This window comes from Brassica napus, chromosome C4 (assembly GCF_020379485.1).
Source record: "Brassica napus cultivar Da-Ae chromosome C4, Da-Ae, whole genome shotgun sequence".
Taxonomy (NCBI): domain Eukaryota; kingdom Viridiplantae; phylum Streptophyta; class Magnoliopsida; order Brassicales; family Brassicaceae; genus Brassica; species Brassica napus.
Window position 1 is genome coordinate 805,175 of NC_063447.1, and position 16,656 is coordinate 821,830.

Consider the following 16,656-nt stretch of genomic DNA (forward strand, 5'->3'; position numbering starts at 1 on the left):
GTTCTCAAACACTTTGCACAGCACCAAATCGTTCAGTTCCAACGGTCGGGCTCGAACTTTCTTGTTGTAGTAGGACTCGGTGAGGTGTTGGTAGTTCTGGATTTGGAGGAGCGCTTGGTCTCTTCGTTCTTCGATTGTATCAAGGGCGTCGAGTAGTATCGCTCTGTTGAGTTCCGTGTTTTGTGGCATCCTCAATCGACGCAGACTTGTGACTTTAACTTCTGCTGGAGCCATTGCTTCGACCCCGTAAGCGAGAGAGAATGGCGTTTTGCCCGTGGAGTTGTTCAATGTGACCAATTCATCGGCCCAGTGTCCCTTCTTGAGATTGAGGCGTTTCTTGATTTCGTCGAGGATTGTCTTATTGGTGGCTTCAGCTTGACCGTTGCATTGCGGGTATCAGGGCGAAGCGGTGTTGAGGCGGATTGCCCATCATTCGTAGAAACCGCAGAAGTTGTTCGAAATGAACTGAGAACCATTGTCGGTGACAATTTCGTACGGGAGACCATGCCGGCAGATGATGTTTTTCCAGACGAAATTTTGTACCTCCTTGTCGGTCACTTGGACAAATGCTTTAGCCTCCACCCACTTGGTGAAGTAGTCTGTCATGATCAGGATGTACTTTCTCTGTCTCGAACTCGTCATGGGTCCAACAATGTCGATCGCCCAACGCATGAATGGATATGGAGCCGTTGAAGATTGCAAGAGTTCGGTCGGACAGTATATGTAAGGGGCGTGTCGCTGGCACTTGTCGCACTTTCGGGCATACGCTTCGCAATCAGCGACCATGGTTGGCCAGTAAAACCCATGCTTTTTACTTTGAGGGATAATGCTCGACCGCCTGAGTGGTTTACGGCTGCTACTTCGTGAGTTTCGGCCATGGCCAATGCTGCTTCCTCTGTGCTGAGGCACGTCAAGAGGACCTTAGCAGAAGTCCAGAGGTGCAACCTTCCCTCGATGGCGACGTAGTTTGCACACTTGGCCTTCAACCGACGTGCTTCCAACTTGTTTCTTGGAAGTTAACCGTTGGATAGGTACTGGAGGAATGGAGTTCGCCATTCAGTAGGCGTATCGTCAGGTCGATCGGTCGAGCCACTTATATCCATCGCATTCGTCGTGCGAAAGGGTGATGCTAGGTTTGTCGATGTGTTGAATCGGGATGGTCCGTTTGACCTGATCTCTTGGATTGCTCCCGAGCACTGCTAGAGCATCTGCACAGACATTTTCACCGCGAGGGATCCTTGTAAGTTGGAAAGACTCAGACTCGTTGGCGAGATCTTGCGCGACTTTGAGGTAAGCGTCCATTCGTTCGTTCTTCGCATCATAGTCGCCCCTGAACTGGTTGGCTACCAATTGACAGTCACAGTATGCTTGAATACATTTTGCTTGAACCGCTTGTGCTAGATGTAGCCCAGCGATGAGAGATTCGTATTCAGCTTCGTTGTTGGATGCTTTGAAACCCAACCGAAAGGACTGTTGGAGCAGTTCACCGGTTGGAGATTGGAGATGGAAGCCAATCTCGGAGCCTCTACTAGACGATGATCCGTCGACATGCAAAATCCAGATACCATTCGGCAGCTGTAGATCATTTTCGAGTTCGGGCGTTAGCTCGATGAGGAAGTCAGGCAGTACTTGCGACTTTGTGGCTGGCCTACTTTGAAATGTAACATCGTACTTTCTGAGCTCGATTGCCCATTTTGAGAGTCTGCCCGAATGATTTGGCGTTTTGCATGATGGTTCGCAGTGGTAGATTGGTCAGGACAACGATCGAATGAGAGTGGAAGTACGGTCGGAGCTTTCTCGCCGAAGTCATAACGGCGAGTGCCATTTTTTCGAGCGTCGAGTACCGTGTTTCCGCGTCGGTCATGCTCTGGCTGGTGTAGAATATCGGGCGTTGCTCTCCTCGTTTTTCTTTGTCGAGCACGCTACTCACGACCGCATCAGATACCGCAATGTAAAGGTACAAAGTGTCACCTTTCTCAGGTTTTGCCCAAATGGGTGGCGTAGTAAGGTAGCGTGTGAGCTGTTCGAATGCTTCTGCACAACGCTCGTCCCAAATAAATTTCTTGTTGCCCAGCAACAGGTCGTAGAAAGGGAGGCACTTATCGTTGATCGCGAGATAAACCAGTTGAGAGCGTCTATGCGTCCGGTCAACCGTTGCACCTCGCGAGGACTAGGGAGGTCCAGGATAGTGGATATCTGCTTTGGGTTTGCTTTGATCCCTCGTTGCGTGACTGTATAACCAAGGAATTCGCCTGACGTAACGCCAAAAGTGCACTTCGTGGGGTTGAGCTTCATGTCGTATTTGTTCAAGACGAGGAAACAGTCTTTAAGATGGTCGATATGGTCGGCTGCCATTTTGGATTTGACCAACATATCATTGATGTATACTTCCATTGTTACTCCCAATCGCTCAGCGAACATTTTGTTGACAAGGCGTTGATAAGTCGCGCCTGCGTTCTTGAGACCGAACGGAATTACTTTGTAGCAATACGTCCCACGGTCAGTGATGAACGCCATTTTTTCGCGATCGTCTGGGTGCATCAGTATCTGGTTGGAGCCTGAGAAAGCTTCCATAAACGTTAACAGCTTGTTTCCGGACGTTGATTCGACCAGTCGATCGATATGAGGGAGAGGAAAGCTGTTTTTTGGGCATGCTTTGTTGAGATCGGTAAAGTCGACGCAGACCTCCATTTGCCATTCTTTTTCTTGACTACGGCCGGGTTTGCCAACCATTCGGGATTCTTCACTTTGGTGTTTGATCCTGCGCCGAGCAATCGCTCGACCTCATCATTGACGACCTTCGATCGTTCAGGTCTGAGCTTTCGTCGCTTTTGACGAACAAATTTGAACGTGGGGTCGATGTTAAGCTCGTGAGTTGTGATGTTGGGGTCGATGCCCTTCATATCAGCAGTTGACCAAGCAAACGTTGAAGCATTGTCCTTAAGGAAAGAAACAATCTCGTCTTTCGTTTCGTCCGGTGTGGCGACCGTATTGACATGGCAAGATGCTCTTTGGTTTTCACCTCAGCGACGAGGAGATCACGGGCGGCGGCCTGGTCGCCACGAAGAGTGATGATCCGTTCGTTGTTTCCGGGGAATTTGATGCACTGGTGATAGGTAGAAGGGATAACCTTCATAGCGTGGATCCAAGGTGTGCCCAAGATTGCATTGTAAGGAGCTCATACGTCGATAACAGAGAATTTGACGGTTTTTGTAACGTCTTAGACGTAGACACGCAAACGGATCGTCCCAGTAACGGTCTCAGATGATCAGTTAAAGCCAAATAACGATCGTCTGGAGGGTTTCATTTTATCGAGGCTGACTCCCATCTTGACAAGTGTATCTTTAAAGATGAGGTCGACCGAACTGCATGTATCCACCAGAACTTTGGTCACCGTGCAGTCGCTAATGCTGATGTTGACGAGGAGCAAATCGTTGTGCGGCATATGGACGCCTACGGCGTCTTCGGCGTAGAAGGTGATTTGGGGCAGAGTATCGGGGGTGGTAGACCAGCGTTTAGCTGTGATTGCCTTCCGACGGAATCTTTCACAGACCTGACGGAATCATTGCAAGGAGGGCAGCCTCCCATGATCACGATCAAACGTTGTGGTTGCTCTTGATGTACCTTCCCCAGTCGTGCCGTTCGCTCGGCTCTGAGAGAGTCAAGACACGTACGCAGATCTTGAGGCTTGCGTTGATACGGGACAATTGGCTCAGGCTCCGCCTTAGATCGGTCGGTCTGTTCCTTCTGATTTTTGGTTGACCGATTGTCGTAGGTCATCCTTCGGCTTTTCCGTTGTGGACGGGGTGGGAGATGGTGCGGTTCGGATTGTGAAAATCCTACGCCGAGACTTCGGCTTATCCTCGTTGGAGGTCGAATCCTCGTCGTGTTCGATCGGTCGCCATCATCTGCTGGAGGGGAGTCGCGAAACTTGGAGTATCCAGAGAGCGTTGGTCAAGGCTTCGACGGTGGTGTGATCAGGAACATGGACTTTGGATAGTACTCCTTTGAACTTCTCCATGAAGTCCTTGAGGCTTTTGATTGATGACTCAGATAACTTCCATAGGTCGGCCATGGATGCTCCTTGATGGGACCACATGATGTAGTTTTTGAGGAAAGACGCAGATAGGTCATGGAAGCTGTCAATCGAACCTTCCTTTAAGTTCGACAACCAACATAGGGCCGGTCCGGAGAGAGACTCGCCGAAGAGTTGGCAGAGACCCGCGTCCCTCTCTTCGTTGGAAAAGTGGTTCCGACCCATAGCGATGTTGAATGCAGTCATGTGGTCGGTCGGATTTGAATCCCCTTAGTATCACGCATGCAACTGATAGGCATCTATAAGATTATAATCCTGATTACCTGAATGAAAATCATAATTCTAGCTATTTCATCTTACTGTTTAAAACCCACTCTAAATCACTTTAGCAACTACCTTGCTCACAATTGTTAGTTTCATTTAAACCATAATCAACCTAGCTTAATTAACCTGACTAGATTTATTGGTTCCCTAGTTCTTTATGGATTCGATCCCTAAGTACTACAACTGAACATCTTATTTAAGAGAGTAAAGTCACTCATTAGGGTAATTTGAGCACTATCACACTATACCTAAAAGTTTAAATTGAATATAATTATTATAATGATATATATTTTCATTTGTTTATATTGATATAATTACTATAATGATATATATTTTATTATCTAGATATGAGTCTGTACGTTGCAACAGTTTTTTTTATATTTTAATTTAATAAAAACATAAAAGTAATATTTATAGTCTTAGGATTATTTTTGCATGTTTTTGTGTGAGGCTTATCTTCTTTATTAAAAGAGAAATACCATTTTTAACTGTAAATTTAAATTCTAGTTTTAGTAATAACAAAATCTGTTGAGAAAAAATTCTAACAATTTTTTTTTAAATTAAATACATTTTAATTAATGCACTGATTAATCTCGTAATTAGTAGTATAATATTATTTATAAATTAATTTAATTAAAAATTATTATAAAAAAAGTTATATGCTAATTTTATAAGTATAGTATATATTATATTAAAATATAAAAAGTAATGAATGAATTACATATAAAATTATTTTAAATAGGTAAACTAATATATTTTGAAAAATAATTTTATTAAAATAAGTAAATAAAATACCATTCACCGTTTAAAGTGATTAAAATATCATTCACCTTTTAAAAGAATTAAAATTCGTAAATTGTGTAACAATTTTTACAAAAAGAAATTGTTAACATATGTTAAATTTTTATATTTAGAACTATCTATTATTTATTTATTTATTTATTTTTAAAATGCCTCCAATATATTATCTTAAAATCATTATATACAAAATATAGTATAAAAATTTTATATTTATAGAATGAAAGTTTTTTATTAAAAGTTATTTAATAGTAACTATAAATAATTATTTTTTCTAGCAATTTAGTTTTTCAAAAATTAGAAACAGAAGACAATTGTAAAATTATCTGACAGCATTATACACTTTTTATGTACTAATTTAATGTTTTATTAAACTTATCTGATGTTTCATAGTTTTTAAAATTTCCTATTTCCTAATGATACATTTCCATGATAAAACCTTAATTAAAAATGAAGTAGGAAAAATATTTCATGGTATAAACGAAAAAATGTAATAAGATTTTAACAAAACACATATAAAGGTCACTTACAGTGACAATAATAATAATCTACTACTTATGACCAAACATAAAAATATTTATCAAACATGTGTTTGATTTTCGGATAACCAAACACATATAAATACCAATCATGACAACATCTTAGTTTTTTATATTTGTAAGTGAAATAGTTTTAGCATCATACTTGTCATCAAATTCTGTTTTAAAATTATTAATAACTTGTTAGTTTTCAAAATTTTCTTTTTGTTAGGATTTTTTAAAAAGGAAAATATTATATTTTATTAATCTCCTTTTTATTTACAGTGAAAAAATAAAAAATAGTATCAAATTTATTATCATATAACCTTTACAATATTCTTCTGTTTAGAATTTTTGAGAAATTAAATTGCTAGAAAATAATTATTTATAGTTACTATTAAATAATTTTAAAATTATAAGTTTACAATTCGTATCAATACTATTTCTACACTTCTTTTATAATTAAATAATTTAGTATCATGTTCATCATCAAATTATCTCTCAAGATATTACCAAATAACCTTTTCTATTTTGGTTAACTAGAACATAAAAATATGAATCTCTTTTGCTTAGGATTTTTTTTTTAACATAGAAAACAACTATCAAATATTTTTTTACAGTTTATAGGGTTTTAGAAAAGTAAATTAATACTACCTAGTGTTTTACAATCATATTTTGTCCACGATTTAGAAAAATAAATTACTATCAAATAACTATTAGTTAATATTAACTATTTTTTAAAAAATTACATTTTCAAAATTCATTTTTTAATTAATTAACTTTGAGTATAATGTTTATCATTAAATTTTTAAAAGTAAATATTACTATTAAATAACCCTTTACAATTATCTCTAGTCAGGATATAAAATAGCAAAAAAATAATCTTTTCTATATTTGTTTAAGATTTTAGAAAAGGAAAATTGATTTCATATAACCTTACACAATTATCTTCTTTGTTTTTACTATGTTGTATTTTTCTAATTCGTTTTAATTCAAATGTTATTATGGAAATATATAATTAAAATGATGAATTAAGAAAAATATTTAATATAAGAAAAGTTTAATATAGAAGTGAAACATTTGTAGCTATTTTGGTTATAATTTTGTACATACAACTATCTAATAAAAACGAAAGTTAGTTTACCTTCAATTCTAGGACGTTGGTGTTTTATAGATGGATCTTGAAAAGATAATGACATTTTTTCAGGGCAGGGTTGGTATAATACTCTAGAATGTTTTAAAGGTTTAATGGGGGCAAGAAATGTCGGGGCTAGTCTATCACCTTTTCACTCAGAGGTGGAAGCGCTACTTTGGGTAATGGAGTGTTTGAGGAATTTGCATCAGTTTAGGGTCACGTTTGTAATGGATTGTTCTCAATTGTTGATGATGATTTCGAAACAAGAAGAATGACCCGCATTTGCAAGTTATCTAGAAGACATCAAAGCCCTCCAAGAAAGTTTCTTCAGCTCAGAGATAGTTCAAGTACCAAGAGTGCAGAATTTGAAGGCGGATAGTCTAGCACGTTGTGCAAAAAAACAATCCTCTCATGTCGTTCGCATGGATGCGGATTTACCGGTGTGGTTTACAGATTCAAGATGAGTCTGTTTTTCTGGTGATGACAAAAAAAAATGAAAGTTAGTTATTTATAAGAAAATTATAAGAGTACTTTTAGAAATTTATTTTTTTAGTCTTTAAAAAGGAATATTATTTATTTTATACTTAATTTTTTCATGGTTTTTATTAAATAATTTATTGTACTTGTAAGATTTTATAATTCATCTTTGTTTAATATTTTTTTCTTAAAAGTTAATATTTATCTTTTATAATTCTCTTTCTTTAGTATCTTTAAAAACAAAATTATATTTTTTGTAAAAATAAAAATTACTTTCAAATTGCTTTTTACAATTATTTTTTTTAGTATTTTAAAAAGTTAAAATTATATAATTGTAAAACATTATGTAATAGTAATTTCATTTTCTAATTTCCTAAAGAAAACTTTCAAAGACTAATTTTGTATTGAGAATTTTTCTTTTCTAAATCTCTTTTAAATCCTACACAAATATAACAAATAACTGTAATAAAGAACAATAAGATTTAATATAACTGTTTAAATTAATTTAATATAGTTTTTAAAAAAAAATAATATTTAATATCTATTAATAACTGTAAAGTTATTAAAATACAAATATATTTCATGTAATCTCTATATTTAATGTTTTTACTATATTTTATAAAAAGTATAATCAACCAGACCGTAATGGTTTGGTCAATGAAGATGGATGCTGACGGATATTGCCGGCCGGATCCAACCAGTCAACAAAAATGTACGTGTATTTAGTGAGTTAAATTTCTTATTAACTAGAGGAGATATGTATATTTTCAATTTTGTGATCTGCTCAGTTTTTTATATATTTCTAATCTGTCTGTTACCACAAGATCATGTGAAATTTGGGAAATTTGGGAGTATGAATTGGTATTTTAAAGTGTAGGCTTTGTGGAATGTAGCTGTGCAAAAAGAATAGAGCCAGAGGAGATAAATGTTCCTTTCTACTACCTTCATTAAGCTCGAAACCAAAAACTAGTGATAGAGATCATATATGATTTTTTAAAACAATTTGATTATCACTAACTCTTATGTGGGATAGTCCAAACACATAAATCACTGGGATACATACATGTGAAGTTTTGTGCCACTAGTTGTATAAATTTACCATCTTTCTTCAGATTCTCAATAAGTTTTCATTTTCTCTAAAAGACCTTGCCGTTATGGCTTTTTGTATAAATGAAACTACTTTTATCTTGAATCTCTTATATATTAAAAGAGAAACACTGACTTTAATGCATTCACACTACGTTTGACATATGGCGCTCTCACAATAGTTTTAAAAAATTTACGCTGACGTGCCGCTTTAATAGAGCTTCTCCAAATTTTGTTTCCTTTTATTCTTAAAACCTAAGACATTACCTGAAATCATCATCCCCTCTCCTATCAAAATCGAAGCTTCGGGACTGTTGTTTACGTAAAATCACGAGACGTGTTTATTTTATTACTGTTATTTACGTTAAGTCACGAGACGTGTTTACGTGAACTCATCATTGGGAAGCTTTGGCCATCAAGCTGCAGAGTAACATTCGCTTAGTTAAAGTTATTGTACGTGAAATCAAGAGACGTGTTTACGTGAACTCATCATTGGGCACCTTTGGCTATCACGCTCCAGAGTAACGTTCCTTTAAAACCTTAAACCTCTGTTGCATTAAATATCAAGATGAAAGTATAGCAGCTAAAGACGTGTGTGTTTCTGTTTGCATATATGCTATGACGGGACAGTTGACACAGAAGAGTGATGACTGATGTGTATAGCTATAACTTTGTGCAGCTATAAAGATTGTGTGTATATAAATGTCTATACGATATATATTAAATTATTTATGTTCATATTGTAAGCATTGATGATTTAGTTAGTTTTCTTAAAACAATGATTGTTATTGTTTTTTGGAATGCTTTTTTGATTTGCTATATAAGGCTACACCGAGACTAAGTGAAGATAAAGTGAAGCACTGTGTTGATCCAAAGCTAAAATGAGAGTATCCTCCTAAGTCAGTAGCTAAGGTACTAATTAACCATCCCAAATATCTGAATAATTGGATGATAATAACTCAGTTTCCATTTGTAATGTGGGCAATGCAGCTAGCAGTGGTGGCGGCATTGTGTGATGTGATATACATACCAAAACATACAAGTCTTATATTTTTTCATAGCCTTAGCCGTAAATGATAACCTGCCTTGCCCTTTTCGAACTCTCTTCTCGGATTGCTTTTAACTAAAGGTACATCTATTATCACCACTTAAATTACTTAGAACAGAGCAAAAAGAGAGTCCAACCAATATGTGTTTTTCTGTACGTATAAATCCATCTCCATGAGAATTCGTTTAGTATCAGGTAAGGCTCAAGTTTACGACAGGGATTAATCCGAAATCCCCTATTGTTTTGGTTAACACTTTTAAACCGGAATTCAATATCTGTTATTTTTATAACACAGAAATAAACACTGGGTCTTCTTTTGAAATCGATTTTCTACCTTGAGTGATTGGCAAGGTTTATTAGTGATATGGGATTTTCATATATTTTCAAAACTTTGGTTTATGGAAATATATACATAGTATTGTGCTGAGCAAGGCAAAAATATTTAACATTTAATTCTTTTTTTTTCGTGTGATACGGCGTTAGTTGCATTAGGTTATTTGAACCTATATAAGACACACATATCATAACCCATCTTTCTTACTCATGTTCCTAAAAGCAAAAACTAAACGTTCTTCACTCATTCTTTTATCAGAATACCAGGATGGAGTTCATTTTGGTTAACACAGTGGACCTGGCGAGATTTTTTTTTTTTTTATCAGAATACCAGGATGGAGTTCACTTTGGTTAACACAGAGTTTGAACCTCTGACTTTTACTCAGCATTTACTTTAGAAACAGAAGTTAGAGTTTTATATACATCTAAATGCTAACTCTACAATGAATTACAACTTAATGCCTATGGAAAAGAAATCCTGATTGTGAGTGAATGCTACCGTAACTCACGTGCTAGAGTACACTGTACATCTGTGTTTTTGAGATCATGGAGAATCCAATGGGGACGAGATTAGCAAGAAAGTATTTTTGTTTTGAATTTCTTACTTACTTCTTTAGCATCATAACATTTAATATCTTCTTAATTTGGTGGTTTGAAATTTCTAACTAACCTAGAAGATTGTTTTCAAGTCTTATTTGATCCTAACATGGCAGAAATACAAAACTTTAAATCGAAGTAAGTATAATAGTTTTTTGGTAGCTCAAAACTAATAAGAATTTATGCTAATTTGTATATTCTTGTGTTTGTATGTCACATGATTCCTATGATAGCATAATGAATTCAGACTTGGAGAGTTGATCAACTTTGAAGACTTTTTTGCTTGCTTAATACTCTATTTTCATTTTACCTATTAATGTTGTTTTTCCCTCCAGAATTTTGCTAAAGAACTATTTATTATAAGTTTTATAATTATGCATCTTAATAAAATCAAGCTTTTTAGTTATAAGACTTTTATTTTTTAGAACCAAATCGTTGTCCACATTAAACTTATAAAAAATTTCACCCTATAACCAAATCGATGTCTACATTAAACAGCCCCAATGTTTTTTTATCTTATAAATAACGAAATTAATAATTTCATCCTGCGCAAAGCGCAGGTTATCACCTAGTGTTTTATTGTTCATGAATACCTCACCCATTTTATTTTTGTTTCCTTCAGAGAATATTACACTAACGCTCATATAATTGATCATTGAGCTATCTTCGATGTCGTTGGCTTGAGAATCTTCGATGTAATTGACTTGGGAACATACATCCAAGAACACCTTATTTTTTCACAACAAAGCTTACTTCTCTCCCTTTCTATTTACTGAGACATAAAAACTCATATATATATATTTTTCAGATAATTAGGTAAATATACCTAAAAGTGTAGAAAATTAGGTAACTACCCGATATGCTCAAAAACTCTTAATCACTATACACTTTTTGGTCCCTCTTGACAATTTTACCTCTGCCCTAAATATTCATCATCCTTCTCTCTCTTTCCCTATTCTTCATCTCTATCATATCTCTCTTCTTTTTTAGTTTTTCTTCTCAAAAAAATAGATCTCTAGAAAGCTTCCCTCAAATCCACAATCTTTTTTCTTTTTATCAAATCCTTTAATCATTACTTATTTTGTTTATGACCTAAATCATACATTAGTCTCCTCATCTTCAACTTATGTTCGTCACTAACATCATCAAATCTCAGACACACCAAACTTTTTTCCCCAATTTATGAATTAGAGAAAAAAACATACTTAAAAACTCAAGCGTATATATATTTTATATGTTAACGGAGGATGTTAATGCTAAACTTTAACGTAACATATTATAGAAATTGTTAGTAGATAACTTGTTTATTGAAACATATACTTATCATATAACAAAAACAATGAACTTAATTTTATATGTTATTTATCATATAAAATATAATGTTAGATGTAACTTTTAGGTTTATATAAGATACAATAATTGTTAACCTTAAATAATATATAATTTAAACAGATAATAATGTAATTAGTCCGATAACTTAATTTATAACATTTAACAAACTATATGTCAGCAAACGATAGATACTTTTAACATCTTACCAACCATTTTAAAAGTGATACAATATCTTGTAACAGTTAATCAAATATGTATTACCTAATGAACATATTTTGTAGAAATTTATAAACCATGTATCATAATATATCTATTTAAAGCAAAAGAGACTTAACGCTAAATTTTAACGTAAATGTTATATGAAATTTTAGTAGGTAAATTACCTATAAAAAATATACTTATAAAGTACAAAGAAATGACTTCATTCTATTATTATATTTTCCATATAAAACATAAAATTAGATGTACTTTATTAATTGGTTTATATATGATATAATAATTGTTAACCGTTAAGCATATAGAAGTTAAATAGATAATGATAAAGTTAGCAATGTACCTATTTGGTAGCGTCTACCAAACTACGTAGCAGCTATCATTGGTTATTTTTAACATCTTATCAACTATTTTAAAAACGAAAATATGTTTGATAACATCTGACCAAACATGTATCAGCTAATATAAACATATTCTATAGAAATTTACAGTCATGTATCACATAGTCACAACCCCTGTTCTAAAAATCGGCCGCCTAGGCGCTACGCGTCACTATTCCGCCCCGATTTATGCCAAATCGGTGAAAAAAATCGGATATCCGATTTTTTTCCGCCTAGACCGCCTAAATGACCGCCTAGCCGCCTAAATGACCGCCTAGCTGCCTAGGCGGCCGCCTAATCTATTTTTATTTATTTATTTATTTTTTTTTTATTTTTTTTAATAATATTTTTATTTTTTATTTGATCTAAAATTTTATAAATATCATTTATATTCATAATTTTGATGAAAAATACACTATATTAAGTTTATATATTCTATTTGTGTGTTTTATACAATCTTAAACATGAAAATGTATTAATGTTGTTTAAAAATTTCTAACCACATTATAATTTGTATTAATGTATGCTAAACTCTCTTTCATGGTACGTAGACATCACTATAGTTTTAAAAAATTTAATTTAATAATTGTTTTATACTACTTAAATAAGTGGACTAAACACTAAAAATATATATTCTCTAGAGAAACGGACACAACATAGATTTCAAACCTCTTTGACCATCATCGTATGTCTGTTAAGTATGCAACTATGCAATAAAAAAAGATTGTCAAATTTTTTGAATTTTGTTCAAAATCTGAAGGTTAACCCCCTACAAAATTAAGTTTTTGGGTAAATGCTCCATACAATGAAGTTTACGTCCTTTATTGTTGTTTAAAAATTTCTAACCACATTATATAATTTTATTAATGTATGCTAAACTATCTTTCATGGTACGTAGACATCACTATAGTTTTTAAAATTTTAATTTAATAAATTTTATATACTACTTAAATCAGTGGACTAAACACTATAAAATATATACTCTCTAGAGAAACGGACACAACATACATTTCAAAACTCTTTGACCATCATCATATGTATGTTAAGGATGCAACTATGCAATAAAAAAAGATTGTCAAATTTTTTGAATTTTTTTTCAAAATATGAAGGTTAACCCCCACAAAATTGAGGTTTTCGATAAATGCTCTATACAATGAAGTTTGCACCCTTTAATGTTGTTTAAAAATTTCTAACCACATTATACATTTGTATTAATGTATGCTAAACTCTCTTTCAGGATACATAGACATCACAATAGTTTTTAAAATTTTAATTTAATAAATTTTATATACTACTTGAATCACTGGACTAAACACTATAAAATATATATTCTCTAGAGAAACGGACACAACATACATTTCAAAACTCTTTGACCATCATCATATGTATGTTAAGGATGCAACTATGCAATAAAAAAAATTCAAATTTTTGATTTTTTTTTCAAAATATGAAGGTTTGCACCCTTTAATGTTGTTTAAAAATTTCTAACCACTTTATACATTTTTATTAATGTATGATTAAATCTCTTTTAGGATACATAGACATCACAATAGTTTTTTAAAAATTTAATTTAATAAATTTTATATACTACATGAATCAGTGGACTAAACAATATAAAATATATATTCTCTAGAGAAACGGACACAACATACATTTAAAACCTCTTTGACCATCATCATATATCTGTTAAGGATGCAACTATGCAATAAAAAAATATTGTCATATTTTTCAAATTTTTCTCAAAATCTAAAGGTTAACCTACAAAATTTATTTTTTCAATAAATGCTCTATATAATGAAGTTTACACTCTTTAATGTTGTTTAAAAATTTCTAACCATATTATAATTTGTATTAATCTGTGCTAAACTCTCTTTCATGGTACATAGACATCACTATAGTTTTTAAAAATTTAATTTTATAATTTTTATATACTACTTAAATCAGTGGACTAAACACTATAAAATATATATTCTCTAGAGAAACGGACACTACATACATTTAAAACCTCTTAGACCTTCATTATATGTCTGTTAAGAATGCAACTATGGAATAAAGAAAGATTGTCGAATTGTTTGAATTTTTTTTCAAAATCTGAAGGTTAACCCCGATAAAATTGAGTTTTTCGGTAATAACAATATTATTGAAGTTTACATTCTTTAGTGTTGTTTAAAAATTTCTAACCACATTCTAAATTTGTATTAATTTATGTTAAACTCTCTTTCATGGTACATAGACATCACTATAGTTTTTTAAAGTTTAATTTAATAAATTTTATGTACTACTTAAATCAGTATACAAAACACTATAAAATATATATTCTCATGAGAAACGGACACAACATACAATTCAAACCTCTATGGCCATTATCATATGTATGTTAAGGATTCAAGTATAGAATAAAAAAAGATTGTCCAATTTATTGAATTTGTTTTCAAAATATGAAGGTTAACCCCGATAAAATTGACATTTTTTGATATATGCTCTATATAATGAAATTTACACTCTTTAATGTTGTTTAAAAATTTCTAACCACATTATAATTTATATTAATGCATGCTAAACTCTCTTTCATGGTAGATAGACATCACTATAGTTTTTGAAAAATTAATTTAAAAAATTTTATATACTAATTAAATCAGTGGACTAAACACTATAAAATATATATTCTCTAGAGAAACGGACACAACATGCATTTCAAACATCTTTGACCATCATCATATGTCTGTTAAGGATGCAACTATGTAATAAAAAAATATTGTCAAATTTTTTGAATTTTTTTCAAAATCTGAAGGTTAACCCCTACAAGATTGAGGGTTTCGGTAATTGAAATATATATTGAAGTTTACATAATTTAGTGTTGTCTAAAAATATCTAATCACATTCTAAATTTGTATTAATGTTTGCTAAACTCTCTTTCAGGATACATAGACATCACAATAGTTTTTAAAAATTTAATTTAATAAATTTTACATACTACATGAATGAGTAGATTAAACACTATAAAATATATATTCTCTAGAGAAACGGACACAACATACATTTAAAACCTCTTTGACAATCATCATATGTCTGTTAAGGATGCAACTATGCAATAAAAAAAGATTGTCATATTTTTTAAATTTTTCTCAAAATCTGAAGGTTAACCCCTACAAAATTTAGTTTTTCGATAAATGCTCTATATAATGAAGTTTACACTCTTTAATGTTGTTTAAAAATTTCTAAACACATTATAAATTTGTATTAATATATGCTAAAACTCTCTTTCATGGTACATAGACATCAGCATAGTTTTAAAATTTTAATTTAATAAATTCTATATACTACTATAAAATATATATATTCTCAAGAGAAACGGACAAAACATACATTTCAAACCTTTTTGACCATCATCATATGTATGTTAAGGATGCAAGTATAGAATAAAAAAGATTTTCCAATTTTTTGAATTTGTTTTCAAAATCTGAAGGTTAACCCCTACAGAATTGAGTTTTACGATAGATGCTCTATATAATGAAATTTACACTCTTTAATGTTGTTTAAAAATTTCTAACCACATTATAATTTGCATTAATGTATGTTAAACTCTCTTTCATGGTACGTAGACATCACTATAGTTTTTAAAAATTTAAATTAACAAATATTTTATACTACTTGAATAAGTGGACTAAACACTAAAAATATAGATTCTCTAGAGAAACGAACACAACATAGATTTCAAACCTCTTTGACCATCATCATATGTCTGTTAAGGATGTAACTATGCAATAAAAAAAGATTATCAAATTTTTGAATTTTTTTCAAAATTTGAAGGTTAAACCCCTACAAAATTAAGTTTTTCAGTAAATGCTCTATACAAAGAAGTTTACACCCTTTAATGTTGTTTTAAATTTTCTAACCACATTATACATTAATGCTAAACTCTCTTTCATTGTACGTAGACATCACTATGGTTTTTAAAAATTTAATTTAATGAATTTTATATACTACTTAAATCAGTGGACTAAACACTTAAATCTCTAGAGAAACGGACACAACATACATTTCAAAACTCTTTGACCATCATCATATGTATGTTAAGGATGCAACTATGCAATAAAAAAAATTCAAATTTTTTGATTTTTTTTCGAAATATGAAGGTTACCCCCACAAAATTGAGGTTTTCGATAAATGCTCTATACACTGAAGTTTGCACCCTTTAATGTTGTTGAAAAATTTCTAACCACATTATACATTTGTATTAATGTATGCTAAACTCTCTTTCAGGATACATAGACATCACAATAGTTTTTAAAAATTTAATTTAATAAATTTTATATACTACATAAATCAGTGGACTAAGCAATATAAAATATATATTCTCAAGAGAAACGGACACAGCA